General features: G+C 37.8%; 1 protein-coding gene across 1 annotated transcript in view; it reads left to right on the forward strand.

Moving 5' to 3' along the window:
* Positions 1 to 329: 329 nt before the first annotated feature.
* Positions 330 to 22,896, forward strand: part of Foxp2 (forkhead box P2) — a 384,240-nt gene continuing 361,673 nt past the window's right edge. Inside the window, exon 1 of the mRNA XM_013516055.1 lies at positions 330 to 416. The gene's annotated coding sequence lies outside the window, so the exon portion shown is untranslated. The remainder of the gene's footprint in view (positions 417 to 22,896) is intronic.

A 22,896-nucleotide genomic window follows, 5' to 3' on the forward strand; every position in this document is an offset into this window, starting at 1 on the left:
TATTCTGTGAATTATAAAATGTAATGACCAAAATATTTCAAGCCTGTTTAATCCATGTAAAAGTAGAAAATTAAATTTGCATCTTTTTGAAATGTATCACGTAATGTCTCTGTAGTCCTTATAGTGTCCCAAACAAAGAATTTACAATTCTAAGTTAAAATGTATCAAAAGCATTTTCATACACATTTGAAGATTTACAATATAATGAATATGTTAATAGCTCTTATTTGAGGATGAATGTTTTATGAATTCAGTGCGCTAATTTTTAGATAAATTCAAAGTTAAGTTTTCAAAGCAATAACTATTATTTTTCTGTATTAACAGGCATATTGTAATGTGATGCTGAGATTGAATTTACCTAGGACTCTATTTCAAGATTGACTCTTAAAGTCTTGAGGACGATTTGCAAGAAATAGGTAAGTGTTCTTTCATTGGTGATTGCCTTAAATTCATTGCGCCTGTTTTTGTTTTTGTAATGTGGTCTTTTCTTTAATTGTTTTTTTCCTTGTTGTTTTTGTTGTTGTTGTTGTTTGTTTGTTTTGGTCTTTTTGAGAGGTTTCACTATGCAGTTCAGGCTGACCTTGAGCTCACTTTGTAGCCCAGGCTGGCCTTGAACTCACAACGATCCTCCTGCCTCAGCCATCGGAGTGCTGGGATTACAGGCCTGGGCCACCATGCCTGGCTACTCTTTAACATTTTGATTAATTATGCTTACAAAACACTTTCATGGACCTGCAAAGGCAAGCGAGGTATGGCTGTAGGAATGTTCATCAGTGTTTCTGTTGTTGGAATTTTCATTTCATTCCTTGCTGTTTGCTCTTTTACTATTAAACTTGGTCTCAGTTTAAAAAAAAATAACATGAATGTGTTAGAAATACTGGTTTTGAAATATTGTAAAGAAATGACTAAGGGAAACATTGGATACCTTAAGATGGTCTCATATAAACTGCACTTTTCAGTAGTTTAAAAATGTCGATTGATATTGAGGTTTTGGGGGAATTCAGAAATGTCCAGGAAATAATGAAAAAAATTACACTAGTAATGATTTTTCTCCCCAAATTTGATTTTTTTAGCAAACATTTTGTGGCTCAGGAAGTCAGCATTTAAAGTGTTTGTTTTCTTTCTGAAGTTGCCTGTCTTTTATCTCATAGTGATCTTTCTTAAAATTTATAATACCTTCACCATGATAATCTGATAGGCCTCAGGAGTTTCAATTTCTGCCAAAATTGTTCTAGCATTTTAAAGCTTCCTCAAAGTAGAGGCCCCATTAATGCCCTGAAAGATTTTTGTGAATGTGCTTTAATTATAGTCGGAACTTCATCAGTTATTTCTCCTATGGATTTACTGTTGCTACCACTTTATGTTTGGTGCACAAATAAGATTATTTCTCACTTATCTAGCACTTCAGATTTTCAAAGAAGCTTTGCAAATTTGTCTTCTTTATTTTCTTTGGCTTTATGATGTAAGACTGAGATTACAATTCTTTGTTTAGTAGTAGAGAAATTAAAAGATAAGGACTTAAAAATGGTTCCAGAAAACTCATAGACTGTGTTGCAGTTTTGTAGTTCATAATAAACAAGTGTTATTAAAACATGTATTTGCTAACACAAAGTCTTTGGAGTGGGAGGGAGAAATTGGTATGCTTAACATACATTAGGGTTACAGTGATGCACTCCATCTTTGTAAGGCCTTTTCGTAATAGGCTTCTCATTATTTGAATCACAGGGTATTTATTTGGGTAAGAGCAGAGGGAGTTTTGATCTGTAGTACGTAGCAAATACTACCTAACAATGGACATTGTGGAACCATGAGATAAATTATTTTTAAAAGAGAGGGAACTTTCTTCCCAGAAGAGAACTTAATTGCATTTGAAGTTAGTTCTCAAAACTGCTTCTGGAACTTGCTAATTAGAGTTTCACTAGTTATGTGCTTATAGTGGCAGGGTTTTCTTTTTTCATGTTTTTAAATGAACACTAACCACATGTTGGTGTAAATAATGCATATGCATAATGCCAAAGGTCCCTCTTAATGGAAAAGGGCATTCTGAAAAAGCATTTATTCTTGGAAGTTTATAAAATTATTAACCCTTCAGCTGGAGAAATTATGCTAAGACTAAAATGAAAAAGGACAGATCTGAGGACCAAGCTGATGTGGTATTGTACCATTGACACCGTATGTTAGCTTTTTTATTAGCCTAATTACATTTAAGTTTTCAGACTTTAATGAGGGACCAATACACCTGTTTTGCTGGATTACTTTTAAATTTAGCACTTGTTTTTTTTTTTGTTTGTTTTTTTTGTATTTTTCTGGTACCGGGAATCGAACTCATGACCTCACGCTTGCCAGGCAGGTGCTGTGCCACTGAGTTAAATCCCCAGCCCCAAATTTAGCATTGTGTACGGTCATTTTTAAGAAACATCATCTTCCTTTTCCACCTCTTTATGACTTCAAAAGTAGAATTCCTCGAAGGGAAAATCTGGTTGTATCTTCCTATTCTCAAGCAGCTTGTTTAGTTTCATCCCCCTTTGCACATTTGCGAGGGGTTTACTCAACCTCCCCTTTTCAATGCTTCTAAATGGGAACTTCAGTAATTGTTTTCATACAGTTTACAACGAAGAGCATTTGCTATTGTGGCATGTGGGTAACTCAGGAATTGTGTGCATGCATGTGAGTGTGTGTGTGTGTGTGTGTGTGTGTGTAGGTTTGTGTGCACCTGTGGTACATACATGTATTTGCAGGTATTCAGTTACTTTCAATTTCCTTTGCAAGAGAATAAAATCCAAATAAAACTGTTTGAGTTATTTGAATGAAGTAAATAAATGTATTCATGTATTTATAGAAAATTGCTATACATTTTGGTCTTTTTCATTTTATTGAAAGTCATTGGGCGACACAGGGTGGTTGTTTGAGTTAGGGGAACCTGGGTCAGTAATTCAGATACACAAGCACTGACATTTCTCTGTAAAAAGAAGTAAAAAGTGCAAGACTGCAAATCCAGATGCTACAGAGTCTAACTGTTGAGGGGGTAAGAAGGAAAACATACTGCCTAGGTTCAAGTGATGGTTCTAAAACAAACCTACAGTGTCTGGAAATTTGTTTGAGTCGAATAAATTCTCCAAACTTCAAGTTTCTAATGTAGACAATGGAGATGACAGTATCGTTTTGCAGAAAGGAAGACTTTAATATGAGAACACATATAAAGGAAACAATCAACAATAAAATATGTCATTTGCTGTTTTGTTTCCTGGTCTATCAGTTTCTAAAAAAGAATGTATTGTTCAGGCCACATGGCAGACACTTTGCATATATTCTAACCTAGGTTCAAACATTGGTCTTACAAGAAATGCTGCCTTGAGTCAATTTAGTGTCTTAGTACTGGCAACTATAAAAAAGTATCATAGTGTGGATGCCGTAGGAAAAGGTTTAGTTCTCCCACTAAGGGAGGCTAGAAATCCAAGACCATAGTGTCAGCCAGCATCTATTTCTGGGAAGGGCCATCTTTCAGATTCCACACTGCCGAATTTTGTCTCATTTATGGCAGAGAAAAACTAGAGAAGACCTCGCGGTCCTTAGAGGAGCATTCAACTCTTTAACGAAGACACCACTCTTAGGACCTAATTGCTTTGCAAAAGCCCCACATCCTACTACCACCACATTAGTGTGTAGGATTTTAACATATGCATTTTGAGGCAATACAAGCATCGCATTCGGTAAGTGTCTTCTCTGCGCGCTGGATAGAATGTGCATCAGTTTCCTATCATTCTGTGACACGTTCCCACACAGAAGCTAAAAGCAACATACATTTATGATCTCAGTTTTTTCTGGTCTTCAAGAGTCCAAGCATGGCTTAGCTCGGTGTCTTGAAAGGCTTCAGTACAAATGTCTGCCAGATTGCACTTCCACTTCTCCCACGTGCTCCTCTTCCAAACACAGGGGTTCTCAGTAAATTCAGTTCATTGTATTTGGAGGAGGGACCCTTCTAAAGGCCACATACAGTTCCCATTTCTGTGCATTCTGTGGACACCATAGCATAGCTGCTTGTTTCTTTAATGCCAACATGAGTGACTATGTCATGCTGGCAAGGTGGAGTGAAATACATCCATGTGTATCCATACAGACACATAAGTACACTAAGGAATCCTTGGGCGACAACCTGTTTCCTTTGCCGCACTATATTGTTTGGAAATAAGTAACAAGTTTTACCCACACTTTAAGGGAAAGAATTATAAAAAGCACGATAGGGGGCCCACCGAAGGTCTGTCTCCTATGGGATGTTAAACTTCTCAGCTGAAGCCTCATGTAGCTTGTTATTTTAAACTTTTTATAATGATAGTATTTAATAAGAAAGGAGCATTGTCATTGCTCGTGAAATTTTATTCTCAGATAATTATTCTTACAATATAACTCCCAACAGACTATCCCTCCCGCCTAAAATTCATTCCTTATTTTCAGATGACTCAAATCACCAGACTAAACACAGCCTAGCCTGGTACCGTGCTCTGCAGCATCCGGCAAAGCCCAAATATTCGACCTTTCCTCCCCATTCATCTCGTATGCGTGCACTGACACATGCCTTACACTTGCTCGTATATTTGTCAGTGAATGACCTCTTATTTCCTTCCCTGTCTCCATCCTTTTAAAGTACCTTTAAATAGATTCACTCTCATTATACTGTTCTTGTTTCTCCACTCCTTTGTTGCTAGCCAGAGGTTTTTCCTGCGTAGTACCCTACCACATCTTATCTCATCTGAGATTATAGTTAAATGAGCATTTTTCTTGTTCTGCTGCTACTGGGAGGGATGGGAGTTTGTATATTCACCCATGTGTTATCTGTAGCTTTGTATATAATAGTAACCTAAGAAATATTCTCTGCATATATAAAATATCTTTTCTGTTTGTAATGGAGGTTTAGATCTACAACTTTCATCTTCCTAGATGTAGACCTTAAGACTGAGCCAGGTAAACCATTCTTGGGTTTCTGACTGGTTCTTATTAGCTATGAAATATTGGACCTTTTCTGTTGTAAATTCCTGGCTTTTGAGATAATTTTGTTATAAAGCATTTGGTAATTAATGTACTGTACAATCTCCCTTGCCTAAAATATGCTCGTGAGTTACAGCATTGGCATACATAGATCACTAGTGTAGCAAATCTGTGGTCTCTCAGACAGACGCAGTGAAAGTGCAAACACTTATAAGATAGTGAACGAAGTGAGAATAAAATTGGAAATGTTTAAACTTCATCTGGAATACTCCTCGTTAACACAGAGAGGCCATTTTAATGTCTTGGACATTGCTCACATCGGTACTGAAGAATTATCTGTACTCAGGGCCAGGGAGGCTGGAGCACTGGTCTGGCACATGCTCAGGTGTAAAAGAACTGTGATACATAGTTAAAACCCTGGGACCTTTACACAAGCTCACCTGAGAGTGTCTCTTTTGCTAGTTTTCCGTTGTGGTCTTTCATTGCCCTTTTTGAAGTTGTAAATGATAGAATTACAGAGAAGTAGCTTTAAGTATACTATGTGTACCTATTTGGGGTACACAATATGTCAAAGTTCAGAGCTTTCCAGAAAAATACATTTGTTCTCCACAAAGATAATTTCAGAAGTATGTGTAATCAAGTAATAGAACTTTTTTTTTTTTTATATAACCACCTTAACCTGTTGTTCCTAATTTCATTCCTATTTATGGGATGATACTTTATGGGCATATACACATTTTGTTATATAAAAAATACAAAGAAAATAGAACCTTGTTCATACAAGAAATAGAGTTTATATTTATAATTCAGATTTGTGGCTTGGAACTATCTGCTAGTAAAATTTTTGATGCCATTACACAAAATAGCAAAATATGGATTTTAACTGGCCTGCTTTTCAATTCAACTGAACATTAAGTACCTTTTTAATGGTCTTATTTGCTGGGAAGAACACCATTACAATAATCTGCCTTTTAAAGCCCATATCAAATATGAACCAGCACCACTTATTACAAAGTTTGTGCTTTGGGAGACATTTCCACGGCATCTAACAGTTCTACCCCACATTTCTTGGAATTAGTCTATAATGATATCATTTTCCAAAATGAGTTGTTGCTCAAACTTGCTGATTGTTTTGTGGTTAAGTTCTAATCGAGCAGCTATATTTAAAATGTCATACAAATTTGTAAGGAAAGGTCCATTGAAGATGCTGTTACATTAGTAGCGATATGAAAATGCTGTAGGAGAGATACCATTCAGCTTGGATGTTTTTAATCCCCCCACCCCTCCTATGATCTCCAAGGGATGAATATAAAAACTCGTTTTTATCTGTTGGAAATTCAAGTTTTACTGTTGTCTGCTGGAGAACAGAGGACGATTACTGGAGATGTCATGTAAAATAAAGTTAAGACTCCGAAGCCTCTTTTCAGCTGTCAGCCTTATTAAGGAGCTCGTCATGTGTTGAACCCGGCACCTGGCATTGTACGAGCGAGGCATGTGGGAGCCTGGGGAGAGCTTACTTTGTCTGCTCCGTAGCTTGAGGAGGTCTGGCTCTCATTTGCACCAGGGCCCTGCCTTATTCCGACTTTCTGGCTGCAGCTCACAGCACAGTAGGTCTAATACAGATTGACGCCTCTGGCTGAAGACTGATTGAAACTTGCGTTTTAGAGTTGCTGATGCTCACTGAGCCGTTTTATTGAAGATAAAGTAAATAAAATAGATCGCCATACGAGAATTCTCTGAAATCAAATGGAATAATTTGGCAGGTTTAAGCCCATGAAGAAGGTTAAGAATTGAAACTGAATACCTTTCATCATCCATCTATTAAGGGATGAATATTTCTGTTAACGTTGGACCCAAAATATTCATCTCTGCCGCTATAATTAACTGTTAAATGTAATTCTCAATTGTCGTGTTATTTTTGGTGTTAATGAGTCCTTTACAAGACAGCTACATGAATAAATACTTAAGACTGTAATATTCTGATGATTTTTTTCCTTTCTTCTTTTACGACAGGTAAGTGCATGGATCAGTAGTCTCAGAGAATTTAATGAGCAACACAAATAAATGAATTTGCCAAAGTGGCCTGTAGAATCTTACGGTTGGAAAATAATAAGAAACCTTAGGCTATTGGAAGAGGCTTCTGATCTTGAGAGTTTTACTGTCAGGATCCCGTGTTCACATGAGAACCATCTCTCTTTTCTATTCTTTTTTTTTTTTTCTGGAAAATGGCTTGTGAATTTTTTTCTTTTAGTGGATAAGACTGTTAGGCTTCCTTAAAGAATAATTATATATAATTATGTATATATTTATTTGTAAGCTCATCTCTCCACACATATATAAAACACATATTATTTTCTGAGATAATTTGGACAAGGGAAAAATTACAGAGACTTCAGTGTTTTGTGTATGGTAAAAATAGCATATAATACCATAGTGACATATAGTCACACATCTATGGTAAAATAGAAAGAGCCAAGCACTTGCATGGAGTTACTTTTGTATGCGTGATGAAGAGAAATGAAGCTGTCGTATGATTTGATTGTTTGGGTCAAATTAAAAGTACATATAGGGGATAGTTCAATAAAGTGTTTCCTTAGGAAATTTCTGAACCTTGCTCATTGAAGACAGTATCTTCCTTCAATCTTGCAAATAATCTATCAGATTAATACCTTCTCCTATAATTTATCCGTGTTTTATCCAGATTAAGGACTATTCGTTTAATCCCTTTTTAGAAGTATACAGTTATTTTTCAAAATATGGCTAATGCATTTCATTGATTTTGTTTCTCAGGTAATGCTTTATGCTTACATTTTGATTCTAGCCACTAAATGTGATTCTTTTATATCTCTGTATCCAAGAGTCCGTCATGTCTCAAAACTTTGAAACAATGTATCACAATGACTCTAGCTAATTGTGTAGTCAGGTATAAAAGGGTGCATTACTTTCTCCTGAACAATGAATGAGCCATTTTAAGGAAAACAGTGGCCCTATTTTGTCCTTTCCACTACTCTTATCAATTAGAAACTACATTAATTCTTGACCATCGGTGACTATTTTTCTCTGTAGGATTCAAGCTGACATTTCTGGGTGTCTTCAATAACAGTTGAGGCTGAATTAGGATCCACATGTTCCTAATTAGAGCATGTTCATGTTCTCTTGAAAGTAAAGTTTAAATAAAAGTTCCTCATACCTTGTAGTTTAACATATGTCAGGGATTAAAAGTGTGTTTATTGAAGTTAGTAATTTCAAATTCGCAGTGTTTGTCTACAGTGGTGCTTATACTTAGTTTTGTTGTACTTTGTAAGTTTTTCTTTCTTATTGAGCGGTATACATTAAAGTCCATCCCTCCGTCTAGACAGGCATCTTATTTGCTATGAACTCTAACCATTCGGTTCCTTTGAGATTTTAGTTCTGCTGTGAAATTGCCCCCAGGACATCATGTGTTTAAAAGTTTTCATGAAATGAGAGCATCACACTGAGATTCCGACAAAGCTTCCTTCTCTTAACAATATTTTCTAGGCTTCTAGCACCAGATCAGACTAAATCCAGAGGACCGGTAGCATAAGAGAGACGAGGGTGAGCAGTTTCTCTTCTCGCCTTGACTGCTGCCTTTGCTTTACCTCTTCTTATTCCTGCTTTCTCTTTATAATTCATTTCCTTTTTCAAAATGCTTTCCTATGGTCTCTATGCTTTGTCAGTTTCGGATAGTGTATGTTTTTTGGGCATGGTTCTTTATTCTCTTAGACAGTGTCCTGGGCTCCAAATAATAATAAAATTAATAATAATAATGATAATGTGTTATTAGTATAGTAGGAAGTTAATTCAATCTGACAGTAATCTGGCAATTAATTGGATACTTGGTACTTCTTAAGGGATCTACAAGCATAAACTCATTTAACGCTCACAACATGTGAATTGACTACTTGTAGAGACCACTGTTACCTCTGTTTACAAAGCAGGAAGTGGCGCTCAGACAGTTTAAGTCATTCGCCAGCGTTATGTACTTGGCGTCTGACCGAACTGAGACGCTCCCTGTCCCTGCTCGGCGGTACTGGAGGCCTGGGCAGGGCGCCTTCTTCTGTGGCCCGGATCTCGGCGCGCAGTGAAAGGTGAAGGAGTTTGTGGTGCAGTTTTAACACGCCGCGCGTGGAGTGACCACAAGCTCGCGTGGTCTCAGTGTGCTGACTTCTGAAATGTGGAATTTGATGATGAGCTACCTGGAGAAAGAAATCCCAGACTGTTTCAACAGTCAGATAATTATAACAAAGACACACGATAAGTGAATGTGCTGTTATAAAGTGGGTAGATATCTCATAGCCAGATGACTACATAGCGTACCATCCAGGCTGTTTTTGATGGTGAAGCGAGTTCTATTAGTATTTAACCCAGACGACAGATAGGCAGTGCGGCTGTTTTGATTTAGGAGGTGGAGTCGTTCTTCTTGAAACGGAAACCGCTGACTGTCTTTCAGCCTCTCTTCTATTTTCCTGTGCTAGTAGAACGCTAGTGTTGAGAAACACTTCATTACTATACATAGCAGATGCTTCATGGAAATCGATCCTCTTCCAAGCTCCACGGTGTGGATGCTGACTAGTTAAGAGCAATTATGATAATTCTATTCCTTCCCCAGTAAGTGGCTTATTTATATTTTATTATTAAGTTAGTAAATATTAAAAATGTTCAATGTTAAGTAACCTCACTAAACTTTTATAAATAAGTAAATTTAGGACTTCATTAATGTATTTAACCGGAGGGCCTTCCTACCTCATGAGCAACTGAGATGGTTTATTTCCTATTTAATCTATTTTTATTTAAGGTTTTTGCCTATAAGTATTCTAACTTACACACTAATTTTAATCCTTACTTGAAAAGGTGGCCCTCTGTGTAATGCAGAGTGAGCTTAAGCAAGGGGTTGAGCTTAATGGGAAATCAGAGATGAGGGTGTACCTACCAAGAGTTAAGAAAGGTGATTAGAGGAATACAAATTGGTCTCCATGTATTTTTGTCTTCTGAAAATAATTTTAAGAAATTGAAAGATTACACAGCAACCATTTACACTCTCAGGTTGGCACAATATAGTCCTTAAAATTTCTGTGAATTTTTTATATGAAAACATAATTTATTCTAACACCTATCCCTAAACACACATGTATGTAAACACACACACACACACACACACACATTTTCGCTTTGGGTGAGGTTTTGAGAAGGAATGGCAAAGAACTTTAAGTCATGTTTTTGCTCTCAGCAGAAGATAACTATACCTGTGGTGCAACTTCTTATATGCTGCAAGTTAGACAGTTAAATATTTAAATTCATGCTTCCTAGTATCACAAGGGATTAACAAATCTATATAACCAAGGGAAGGAAAAGAGGTTAACTAAATTATAATATGCCTAAGTAATAGAATAACAAATACTATTTTGGTAAGTGGAACTACTTCAATGACATATGTTTTGCTTTTGACAGGAGAGCCAATCTATACCAAATTATTATCAGTGATTATTTTTAGTGATAGGGTTATACTGTGTAAGACTTTTGCATTTTTATTTATGCATTTAAGCATTTTATGTCTGAACTAAACTTTGTTCATTGAGCATATATTTATGCTGAAATAAGAAAATGCATTAAAGTAGAAGTTTTAAAATATTCAAATATTCAACTGAATTTAGTTTTTTATTAGTATATAGGTTATTCTGTACACAATTACCCAGGTGGCCTATTGCTTTAGCATTCTCGATAATACAGATGTAATACATCTTTGCCTATGTTTTGATTAGAATTTAACACTTATAAAGACAGTATTGTCATGGGACGCATGGATCAAGAGACTTTACAAAGTAGAATTTTTCCCCTAAGGAAAGTTTACCTTTGTTGTCTGTGCCCTTTTGAAAGCACTTAAATGTTGGTTACTAAATAACATCTTTTTAAATTGTCATTTATGAAAGCTGAAGAAATCCTTTTCCACTGTGTAAGGTAATTTAGAATTAATTATCGGACTAACTAGGCCAAGTGCTTCTTAACCCCAGGAGAAAAAAAAAATCTACATTTTTAATGAGTATTTTGTAATTTTCCCCTTAGTAGTATGAAAGCAAATTCTTAGATGTGTGTTCTGAAATATGTAATTTCATGAATCAATAAATATAAATTATAAATGATAGGCATGGCTAAATTAGAAGACCATGTGAAGTAGTTATACAATTTCCCCATTTGTAGAATAACTATATATAATTCTACTAAAACTAAAGTGACACATAAACCAGTGCAATTTTTAGTGATATTTTTCAATAGAATTAGTTCGTGTTTTTCAAAATGTTCAAAAGTGGGCAAATTGTGAACAAGTATTGCTTTGATGTACAGTGCTGTTGAACTATTAGTGCATTCATTGTATGGAAAAACACAGAAAACGCTTTGGATTTGTATAAATAAAATAAGGCCGTTATAGTAATAAGGTTTTTGTTAATTTTATGACTTTTTGGATAGAGCCTTGCAAAATGGAAGGTCATTCTTTGTTATGAAAGGATGACTAGTAAACATAATTTCTGTCCACACATAATCCCTATCCAAAAACCTTGTCTCAAAACTTTACAGCCAAAAACTTTCCCACAAACTTCTGAAACTTCTCTTAAAAACCGAGACTCCAATTTTTGTATTGTGAGACCGTAAATATTCTTGTTGTTATAATTATCTATCAATTTGCATAATTCTATTTATCTCTCTGAAGATCAGACCTGTGATTTACCAAATACAATATACATACAATATACTTTAGTGAAAAAGACATTTTTCACTAGACTTCTATGATTTCTTTTAGGGCTAACATTTTGTAATTCTGTAAACTAAAATTTGACTCATCAGGAATTCACTAAGAAAGTTTGCTCAGGACTAGCTTACGATATGATTTTATTGCATCTCGTGAGCTGGTTAATATCTCAAAGAGTAAGAATTTATGTTATCATCCAGTACATGGGAATTTGTGTAAATTCTTGGTCACTTCTACTTAATTCTTAGTCAATTCATGGCAGGTAATTAAAACAGTAGAGATTAAGCTCATAACTGTACAGCAGTAATTGAGAAATTGATCATTAGTGATCATTGTGAAAAAAACTAGAAGTAAATCTCTGAGGCTGGTGATTAGCAGAAATGAACCCTACTGTTATTGAAGTTTAATTTCATCATAATTACTGAATAATATTTATTGACTGTTCTGTTGCATGTAGTTCTATATCTGGATTTTAAAATAACCAATTCAGATGCTCTTTGGGAAGCTCCATGTTAAACAGTAGATGGTGTAGCATGCATTTGCAAAATGCAAGTATGAATCACTAAGATAAATTACACACATCTTTGTAGTCACAGTGCATGAAGTTTGAAATCGTATGGGGTTTTAGAAATTTATACAGATGTTCAGTTGTTCATTTATTTACTGCAAATTTAAATGGAAATTTTACATGTCAGAATCTGGTCAGTTTAGAAAGTGAACTCACTTAATCTTCATATAATTTAGAGAGAAGACTTTATAATTTATTCCATTCTATGATGAAGAAACAGAGATATAATTAATCACTGGTAAATAGACAGTAAACACAGGCTGAGGGCCTCTGCTTCTAGAATCTCTGACTTAAGCTATGAACTTTTGTGCTGGGAACACTCAAATTTTACTCAGTCATAAGCCAAACCTTTCTATAATTCCTCCTTTTGAGTGAAGGCAGAATTGTCACTTACTCTAGTCATTGAAATATGGCAAAAGTGATGGTATTGTCCTTTCTGGAATATACTGTTTTGTTTTGGCTTTTTTTTTTTTTTTTTTGGAATATACTATGTTAAGGGGGACTCCATCATAGCCAGGTGGAGCAAGAGATTATCCTAGACATGGAGAGGTTGGGGGCCACTGAACAGACTTTCAGGACAGAGACTGCTCTCAGCAGAGAGGTGGAAAGAAATGAAGTTCTCAGTGCTACACATTCAAGAATGAATTCTACTAACAGTCACATGAACTTGCATGAGGACCACAAGTTCAAGAAAAAAACACAGCACAGTCCAAGCCTACTTATGAGCTTATGAGCCCCTGAGCAGAGGAACCAGCTAAGCTGTAGCTGGACATCTAGATCACAGAAGTGCTAAATCTGTGGCAATTTCTTATGTACCAATAGGTAACCTACACAACTGGAAAGAGTTGAAATAAAAGTCTTTATTACTTACTATGAAACAAACAATTGTCACAGATAATGTGGAGCTTGAAATGATTTTTAGGAGTAAGTAGGAGCTGTTTAGAATTTGCACTGTACCTGCTCATGCAAAATCTGATAGATTTAAGAAAGTACGGTTGAAGGCAGTGCTGTATAAGTTTGAGAAGAAAGTTGTTAAATTTCCCAGGCTGGTCTCAGAGTTGCTGTCCTGCGTTAGCCTGCTACATTTCTGGGATCGCAGGCAAACCTGAACATGCCTGGCTTAATTTTCTTGGATAATATTCTTTTCATCGCCACTTTCTCACAAGTTTATTTCATGTCCTTAGTCTTTAGCTATTGTTCTGTTGAAAATTTTGTGACTTGTTATGATTGGTAGTTTTCGAAAGAAGCTGACATTAATTCAAGTACACTGCATTAAGTGCAGCCTGGTGGTGAATCGCGATGCTTTTAAAATGAGGAAAACGTGATATTTTACTCATTTATTTATTTATTCATTCATTTTATTTATTATTAAATATATTATTTATTTTATTCATTTATTTATTAGGGTGGTGGGCATTATCCTAAATGCTCTGAATACTCTTATAAAACTGATAATTTTAGGGGTGATTATTAAAATAAATGCAGGAAGCATTTAAGGGGACTTTTCATACAATTGTAATTACGTAGCATGAATTCTGGTTTGTGTAACAATAGGTATGCAAGTCTGATTTAAACGTTTTCAGTTTCTCATGGCAGGAGTATTTGCTCATGATACTGTAATGCATTTATGGCTATAGAAAGTACCATTAGCAAATAAAATAACAAACACTCTAGCTTCTAAAACCCTTATTGTGGGTTTCTATTTTTACATCTTTACTAAATTCTTTGGTGATTAATTGGAGCAGGTAAGTGTATAGAGAAAGCTTCCATGCCAGATTGCAAAATGAGTAAAGTATCAATTATCTTATACCTTTTTATTTTGTCAAAATAAAACATGTAATTGAAAATCCTATAAATTGAGCTTCACAGCACTTCTGTAACCATGTTCTTTTAGTTACATTTTACAGATAATAATCATTACTTCCCACCTATTCTTCTGGAATACTCAAAAGTGGTTTTAAATGTTTGGAAAATTTAAAAGCAAAACACGTAAGATTAGAAAACACGTAATGAATGTGGAAGAAACATTACCTCCACAGTCAAATAGAAAGCTCATATTTTGTACTTAAATATTTTAATATAATTTTTACTATGTGCTTTGATTGTGTATATTTTAAAGACAGTTTACTTCATTAGTATTAGAATAAAAAATACAGTATGTTTGACCTCATTTGGCTTTTTTGACGTTCAGTCATTTAAAAGGTTTGTAAGATGTTTAATTACCAAATGGTCTAATCACTATTCATCACATCATCTGATACATAACGTCAACTGGATCGCCTCTCTGGGGTGCTCTGTGCTTCACAGATCAATAGATTTAGCAAGAGCTGGAAAGCGAGCTTTAAACATTCATTGGAAAGGGAAATACATCCCTTTTTCAAATGGCTTGTATAGTCATTTCTTCAGCCTCATAATTATTTTATTTACTTCTGTGACTAAATCTCCTTACAAAAATAGTTTTAGACTATTACATCCCCTTTAATTAAATTAAATGATACTGTTAGATTTCTTTTACTGAGATGCTCTGAAAACTCAGTAGCAGAGAAATATAGGGGTAGATTTGTTAAATAATGCAGCTTTTGAGATCCATCTTGAATTATTTTATTTACAGTATGAATCAATATTCTGTAGCCACCATGAAATTATTATTATAAAAATATTGTTCTCTATGGCATCCAATCTGTATTCTTTTGCAAGGAAATTGCACTGTATAAGATTTGTAACTAGAAAGGGAATTTCTTCTTTCCCACCCACCCCTCGGCTGCTTACAGTTGTGACCAAATCTCAGTGAGGTGCAGTTAACAATATTAAAACAAAATCATGCTGAGTGTTTGCTCTATGCCAGGACTTCTAATCACTTTACTCATATTAATTCATTTCATAGCTCACCAGCTTCGTGATGTGAAGGTATTGCTCTTCCCATTTCTACAGTTGAATTATGTCCCTTGCACAGGTCACATGGCTAATACATAGAAAAACCAGGCATGGACCCCTGTATATGTGTCTTAAGCACTTGAACATACTGCCCCTGAGGCAGAAGGAGAGAGTAGTAGGACAACAACTAAAATTTTTTTTCTAACACTGTATCCAAATTTATGTCTTCATAAAAAAGAAATCTAATCCATACTCCAGGTGTCTTCAGGGACAGAGTTAACACAGTCTGGTCCAGGTGGACGTGATGCACACAGAGGCATGTACTGCAGCTGAGAAGCCCCTAGTGAAATCTATCACTTGCATAGAAAGAAAAAGGCAAGCCCATTCTGTGTTCAAAAGAAACACAATAACCTCATGCTGGCCCTGGATATCTAGCAAGTCATATAGACCATCCATGGCCCCATGGATGATGGTTTTTCATAAGTTGATCCCCGTACTGTGTTCATTTCTTACTGGGTTTTAACAGATTACATGAACTGAGTGTTTTAGGACAACACTTTCCTTTTTTTTCTTTTTTTGGTTTTGGTTTTAGAATTCTGGACGTTCTAAGTGTGAAATGGATTTGGCGGTCTACAACCAAGGTGTCAGTAGGCTAAGTTCCCGGCTGGAGCCACAAGGAAGGAATGAGGTTTCCAGCTGCTTTGCTAGTTTCCTAGAGTCTCCCTGTGCTTGCTGGTTCGGTAGCATCTTCGTCATCAAGGCTGTCAGTGACTGGTGGAGTCTTTTCCTCACTTGGCCTCTTTAACTGTGCTGTTGCACACTTAAGGAGCTCTGTGACTGCAGTGGCCTCCCTGGACAATCCAGGATAATCTCCCATTTTAGTCAGCTGATCAGTAACCTTAATCACACCTGTTACTCTAATTATGCTTTGCAATGCAGTGTAACATTTTCACAGTTAAGGCACAGATTTGTTTGGGAGGCTGTATCATCCTTACTACCTATACTGTCCTGGTTTTTGGTCAATTTTCATGAATCAGCTAACTTGTTGGCTACTCCAATCAATCCAACTGGCAAAGCTTGTGATCAAACTATTGAACTTGATTGAGGAAAGCTTTAAATAAAGGCCACTAGTCACATAATTCCAAATGTTAGGGCAGCCTGTAAGTATTGACCTCATTTTATGCACTGTCTCCACAACCACAGAGTCTTGAATTTAGTCAGTTTCGAATGAAGGCCAGGAGACTAGTAGGTCTTGTTTTAGCCAGCCAAGACATAGTTTAAGCACAATTAATTATACATTGTGTCCCACACAAGAAAGTTTAGACTGACATGTTAATCTCTGATATCATTACCAATACTTAACCTTGTGGCCCTTTTACCTCATAAACTAACAAGCAACACAAGCAGCACATCACTTCTCTTTGAGGTTTGCCGTTACACTTTGTGGATCACCTCCATATTAGTTTGGCCAAGTCACGTTAGTTTGGCAGTCATTGAATGTCTGCAGCTTTGATGACCATACATCCCATAACCCACTGACAACTGGGCATCAGGAAAAAAGATGATAATTTGTATTGGACAGACTTCAAGAAGGTTGCATTCCTCTGTGTGTGTAAATTGGCATTCATGCTGGTAGGCAGTGGAGGTGAGTGGAGGATGGTCGGGAGTTGTTCATGATGGCCCTGGACAGAATAGTTCAGGCCTGATCCCATCAGTTTTTCTGGTCTCATAGCATGCAGATGGGATGACAGACTGTGTGCTGCAGGTCGCAGTGCCAGGTGTAGTAACTGCCTCACTAAAACAATTTGATTATTTCCCTGCAGTGCAGCTCTATGTCCAGGCTGATGAAGCATTTCCCTCCCACCTCCACCTGGCAGGATGTGATCGGGCTCAGATGCTCACGCTTCGTGTCAGGGTTGTTGACCTCCCCCCACAGCCACACATTTGGTGTGTCACATTCCAGTAACTTTAAGTTTGTCTTTCCTTAAAAATCCCGACTTCACCCAGACCTCCAGACCTTTTCTCCAGAGAAGCAAGGCGGAATGGAGGAAGAACGTCCTGTGAGACAGAATCCCATTACAATCCCGCTTTGGCCCTCATGGTCCCTAACAGGAAGATCAGTGGACAGTACAAGCAACCAAGAGGTCATTAGTCAGTACTCATCACCTGCTATTGTATTAGTTCAACTAGAGTACACCGACATAGCATGGAGTTTGAATTCTCTATGTAGTATCATAATTACTTTGCTACCCGAGGTTATACTAATCAATTTGGCTGGGGAGTACTTCTATAGGAAAGCAGGATACATTATCCTTGTACACAGAGTAAACAGGCTGGGTATAACCTTATATTTCAAAATAGGATTATGTCATGCTCACACTTACCTAAAAGGTGGTCAAAAGGTATAAGTATTTTCCAGGGAAAGCTGCATTCAAGTTCAGATTGCTTTACTAAGATGTGCTGCTCAAAATGGATGTGGATGATAGAATCAGACACTTTCAGAATCATTTTCTGTGGAAACTGTAGTGTTCCCCATAATCCAGATCCTTGTGGAAGGAGGAAGGGTAGACCTTTTGTCAGTTACCTGGATTTTCAGGAGAAAGTGCAGTATTGGCCATCTGTAAGTCATCCAAACAAGCAGCAGATGTGAAGTGGTGGAGTTTCAAGGGTTGCAAGAATGTGGTCAGAATTGGTTGGTTAGAGCAAGAAAGTGTGACTCGGAGCTGAAAAATCGTGGGAGCCCTGGGAGCCCTGGGAGCCCTGGGAGCCCTGGGAGCAGAGCACAAGTTCAGTACCATCAGTTTTCCCTGGAAGGGGGCGCCAAACTTTCTGGGAGATGATTGTCCAAGGTGCCTTCTTGTTTCATCATAGAGCAGAGATGTTACTTAATTGCTTTTGTGTATTTTAGAATGTTTTTTATAGTATATAATGAGCTGTATTGGTAGCAAAAGCATAGATTCCCTTGAAGCAAAAGCTGGATTGGTTTGCTAGTAGGATAAATGCAGCATTTTCCTCTGGTTCAAAGGTGGGTATTACATTATCCACTATGGTACACAGAGGTTCTTCAACCCAGCCTACTGGGTAGAGGAAATTTCTTCTTACCTCTCTTCATGTGCTCCATGGAAATTGAAACTCAGGAAGCCTGCTGAAATATTAGCTACCAGGTTATACCCTTTTATCAGGCTTGTGACAAACAGCACATGAAATGTGACCTCCTTTACCATGACACAAATGTATCAACTTTGGCCAGGTGTGCAAGTCTGGCACTTAGCGGTAGCCTCTGCCTCTGAGATAGTTTTTTATTGTCCGTCCAGGGTATGATGGTAGATGCACTGCCATGACTGGTGTGATGATGGATTTTGGTCACAGTTGTGATGATCTTCCTGGTACAGGGAGATCAGCATTTTGATTCTAATTGGTCTTATCAGAGGATGAGCTCTTAAAATATGCGTCTACAGGAGTGATACAGTATGTGATTGGTAGCCTTTTTTTTTTTTGCCATAGTTCTTAACCCTAAAGGAAGGTGTTTTTAATTTGGCAATTTGTGGTTTTGGAAGTGACATACTAAATAGTTTGGCAACTGCCCAAGATTTAGTGATTAAATTCATCACGTCAGTTTTTGGCTGGGATGATAAAAACTACCTTGAATCATGTCCAGTTTGCTAGACGACCAAGTAGTGATAGCATAAGTGCGACGTTGTCAGATTTCACTGAGCCGCAGTAGGAGTGGAGCAGATCCAGTCACCCAGGAGAACTTCTGTAAATGGGGAGACCAGTTGAGACAGCAGCGTTCATTCAGCAGGTGGAGTTAAGGAGAACATTGCCCTCAGAGAAGCTGGCTGCCACTTATTCATGCAATTCTGAAATGCATTAAGAACAGGCTACTGAGTTCTTGAACATACCACTTCCATGTGACTAGCAAGGCCTGTCAAAGCCTCCATATCTTACTAGTCGTCAAGGTGGAAGCTGGTCTAACCTCAGATGGGAGCAGCAGCCCCAGAGCCACAAGGGATCCTCCGGGTGTCAGGTGTTAGGTGAGTGTAGTAGCAGATCTTAGCTGAAGTTTCTTTGTTTTAAAAGTAGATGTACAGTGGCTGTGTCAGGTCAGCAGCACAGTTTTACTGAAAATGGTTTTTCTGGTCTCTCTGGTGGCAGTCACTAGTTTTTAATGAAAGCTGTACTTCCTCTTTCTTCTCATCTGATTCCTTATTTTTTCCTACTGGACAACCTAGGCGAGGTCTGCAAAGTAGACTAGGGGAAGTAGAGGATACAGTACGTTCCCTCTGCCTTGTGTGCTCAAATGGCCATCTCTGAATGACAGAATTTCCTCTGACATTTAAAGGACAGAGAGTACAAATAGAAATTATTCCTCAGCAGTGGAAGCCAAACTAAGACTTTTTAATTTGGCCCATAGGGCCCCTACTAAAACTTTTAAAATTCTGGCAGGCTGTCACTCTGTACCAACGAAAACCAAGGCCTATGACAAGTGCCTGAATCAGGGACTTCAGTGATATCTGTCAGAGAGACTGTGCTTTCCCTTAGCTGGGAACACAGAGGGTGTGGGACGGTGGGGGTAGGAGCTTCCCATTGCTGAGACAAAATACCTGACGGATGACTTAAAGAAGGAATTGTTTACTTGGAGTCACGGTTTCAGGGGTTCAGTCCATGGTCAGCTGGTTGGAAAGCACAAACATCATGGTAAGATGGGATGGGGAGGAACGCACCTGGTGTCTTCATAGCTGGGAATGAGAGAGCAGAGGAACAAAATTCCTTTCAAGGGCACACGCCCAGTGACCACTTTTCCAGCCAGGCACCGTGTCCTGTAACCTTATCAGTAGATGAATCCATTGATGAAGGTGCTGCCCCATTTCAAAAGCCAAAACCAAAGCAAGGCAAACAGTCGCTCCATTTCAGAAACCCCCACAGCCCCGTCTCTGAACACACGAGCCATTGGGGGGGCATTTTTGATGGAAACTGTAACAGTGGGAGCAATGAAAAGTAAAACTAATTGCAGCCTTCAAAAGTTCTTTTCGTGCTTGCTTCAGCAGCACATATGCAGCACGTATACTAGAAGTTCTTTTTACTTAATTACTCCTTTTGTTATATTTTATTGTTGACTTTCTGCAGTTGTAGTTGGAGGTCAAATATCAGCACATCTTTAACCCTAGCGAACGTTCTGGACATTCTCTAGCCCAGGAACTGCTTTTGCGTCTGACTCTGAACACCACTGTGTTTTCGTAGAAGTCTTTGGACCTTCACATTTACACTCTTCCACCCATTGTTCTGTCTCCCTTTCCAGCTAAGCTGGGCGTAGCACGGGCCAGGTGTCTGAATGCTCTTAACACATAGTTGCAGTATTTTGAGAAGTTGGTGTTTGAATTGAATATATTTTGGTCATTTTCAATCCCGTGATCTCTTCCCTTCATTCTCTCTTCCCCCAATATCTCTCCCCATCTCCACAGGTCTACCTTCTAGTTTTCTGTCTATTTCCTTTGTTTCATTCATTCATTAATTTGATCTTTAGGCCTTTCATCTAAGAGAAAGCACGTGATACTTAATTTCTGAATCTCACTTGTCTCAATCACAGTGATAGCTCCATTCACTTTTCTGAAAATGAAATCATTTCATTCTTCTTTATGGCTGAATAATATTGCATTAGGTTGTGTAAGTGTGTGTGTGTGTGTGTGTGTGTGTAAGTGGCATTCATATATGTAAATTATAGAATATATATGGCATATTCTCCTCATTCATCCACTGACAGGCATCTAAGCTGTTTTCACAGCGTAGCCTCAGTGAATTGTGTCACCACAGAGGTGGGGGGGCATGTGTCCTTACTGCATGATGTCTTCACGCTCGTGTTTGAGGGGCCACACCCTGACTACTCAGCCAAATGAAATATAATGATTTCAGCTCATCAACATCTGCATATTCACTGCGGAGCTCCTGACTGGCAGACACTGTATTAGGTGTGATGATTCCGTCATTCAGTAGCTGCAGTCACATTGCCTTTGGCTGTGGTTACCTGACCTGCTATCCCACTGTTAAGAAAACAGCCTCTTGCTCGGTTTCCCGTAGAACAGTGAACAACAACCAAAGCATTGTTTGGGCAACTTGTTTCAGTTTTGCCTCTCATTGCTGAGCCTCTACACATTAATTAATTCTCATTCACTCATTACCCTGCCCTTGGTTAAGAGCAAACACAAATAGATCCCAGGGAGTCTGCTCATTTTTTCACAGCTGACTCCTGCAGTCTTTTTCTTTCTTCTTTCAGAAAGCCATGTCTCAGATTCTTGTCCTCATTATCAAAATGCTCAGTTTTAGAATTGTAGTTTGCTCTACTAGAGTCACAAAACATCAGTCTATGATTGGTGCATGAACACTGGCAAGGCATGCCAGATGACTGGGTCAGAGATAGAGGACTGAATTACACCACAGCCGCAGCCTAAGCATCAGCAGTTTGCATTGTCTGTCTGCACCCCAAACCTTACAGTCTTAATATAATGCAAATGGATGCACGTACTATATGCAACAAGTTTGCTGTGATTGTGGAAAAGTCATTATTTTATTTGCTCCTTGTCTTGGAGAGCAATGTGATCCCATTCCTCAGTGTTGTGCATTATATCCTCAACCCTGAGAAATAACCTGGTGCAAAGCAAGCAAGAGCCCATTTTTTATTGTTATTATTATTTTAAAGACTAAAAGAATGATAACGTAACGGGGGTTTACCGAATTACAGACAAAGTGGCAGGAAATTATCAACGGTTATTGTTTTACATATTGTTATCTACAAAATAGGTTCTCAGAAAAACAAATAGACAAATAACAGTGAGTAACAGACAAAAGTGGTAGGTTATTATCAATGCTTGTTGTATTATACTTTGGTATCTTCGAAGTGGTTTCTAAAGAAGATAAGTAGAGCTATACATGAGTGACCAATGGAATATTCATTGACTATTCTCAGTGGTTGTTGTAGGAAACACATAGTGATAAACATACATCCATTTACAAAATAGCATAAGAACAATATAAACATTACAGAGTTATGGACAGATTAGTTGGAAAATATCAGTGACTGCTGTAATACATGGTGGTATCTTCAAAGTGGTTTCTCAGGAAGACAGAGATATGCAAGAAAGATCTAACAAGTAGTTACAGCTTAATGGTTGTGAAAAATAGCATATTACCTCCTCACCAGTGACTCCTTTCACTGAGGTGTGATGGCTGGAAGGAAGGCCAGGATTGAAAAGAAGGACCAAGAGACTTGCACCTGTGTCTAGCAACAAGCTGTTTTCTTTTTCCTCTATAGTTATGATTACCCTGGGCTCCTCCATGGAGATGACAGTCTGGCCAGAGGGAGAAGGCAGAGTATGCCCCAGGCCCCCTCATTCTTGTTGGACAAACTGGTAGGATGGGTCTGAGCTCTGGGGCCTCAGCTTCAGAGGGCAGACCAATCTCCAGTGGTCACCTTTGCATTCACACATGGCCCAGGGGGCTTCTTAGGGCAGTTCCTCTTGAGGTGACCTGGCTTTTAACAGTGGTTACCGATGAATGCAATTGTCAAGTTCTTCTTGGGGCCCCAAGAATCAGACTTAGGGAAGCAAGAGTCTCTTATTCCTACTGAACCCAGTAAGATGTGCAAGAACTTGAGAGACTCGCTGGGGTCCATCAAAAGATCTCAATAGAGGAGCATGTGCTACATTTGTATCTG

The sequence above is a fragment of the Chinchilla lanigera genome, unplaced genomic scaffold (assembly GCF_000276665.1).
Source record: "Chinchilla lanigera isolate Chin_1 unplaced genomic scaffold, ChiLan1.0 scaffold00031, whole genome shotgun sequence".
Lineage (NCBI taxonomy): Eukaryota > Metazoa > Chordata > Mammalia > Rodentia > Chinchillidae > Chinchilla > Chinchilla lanigera.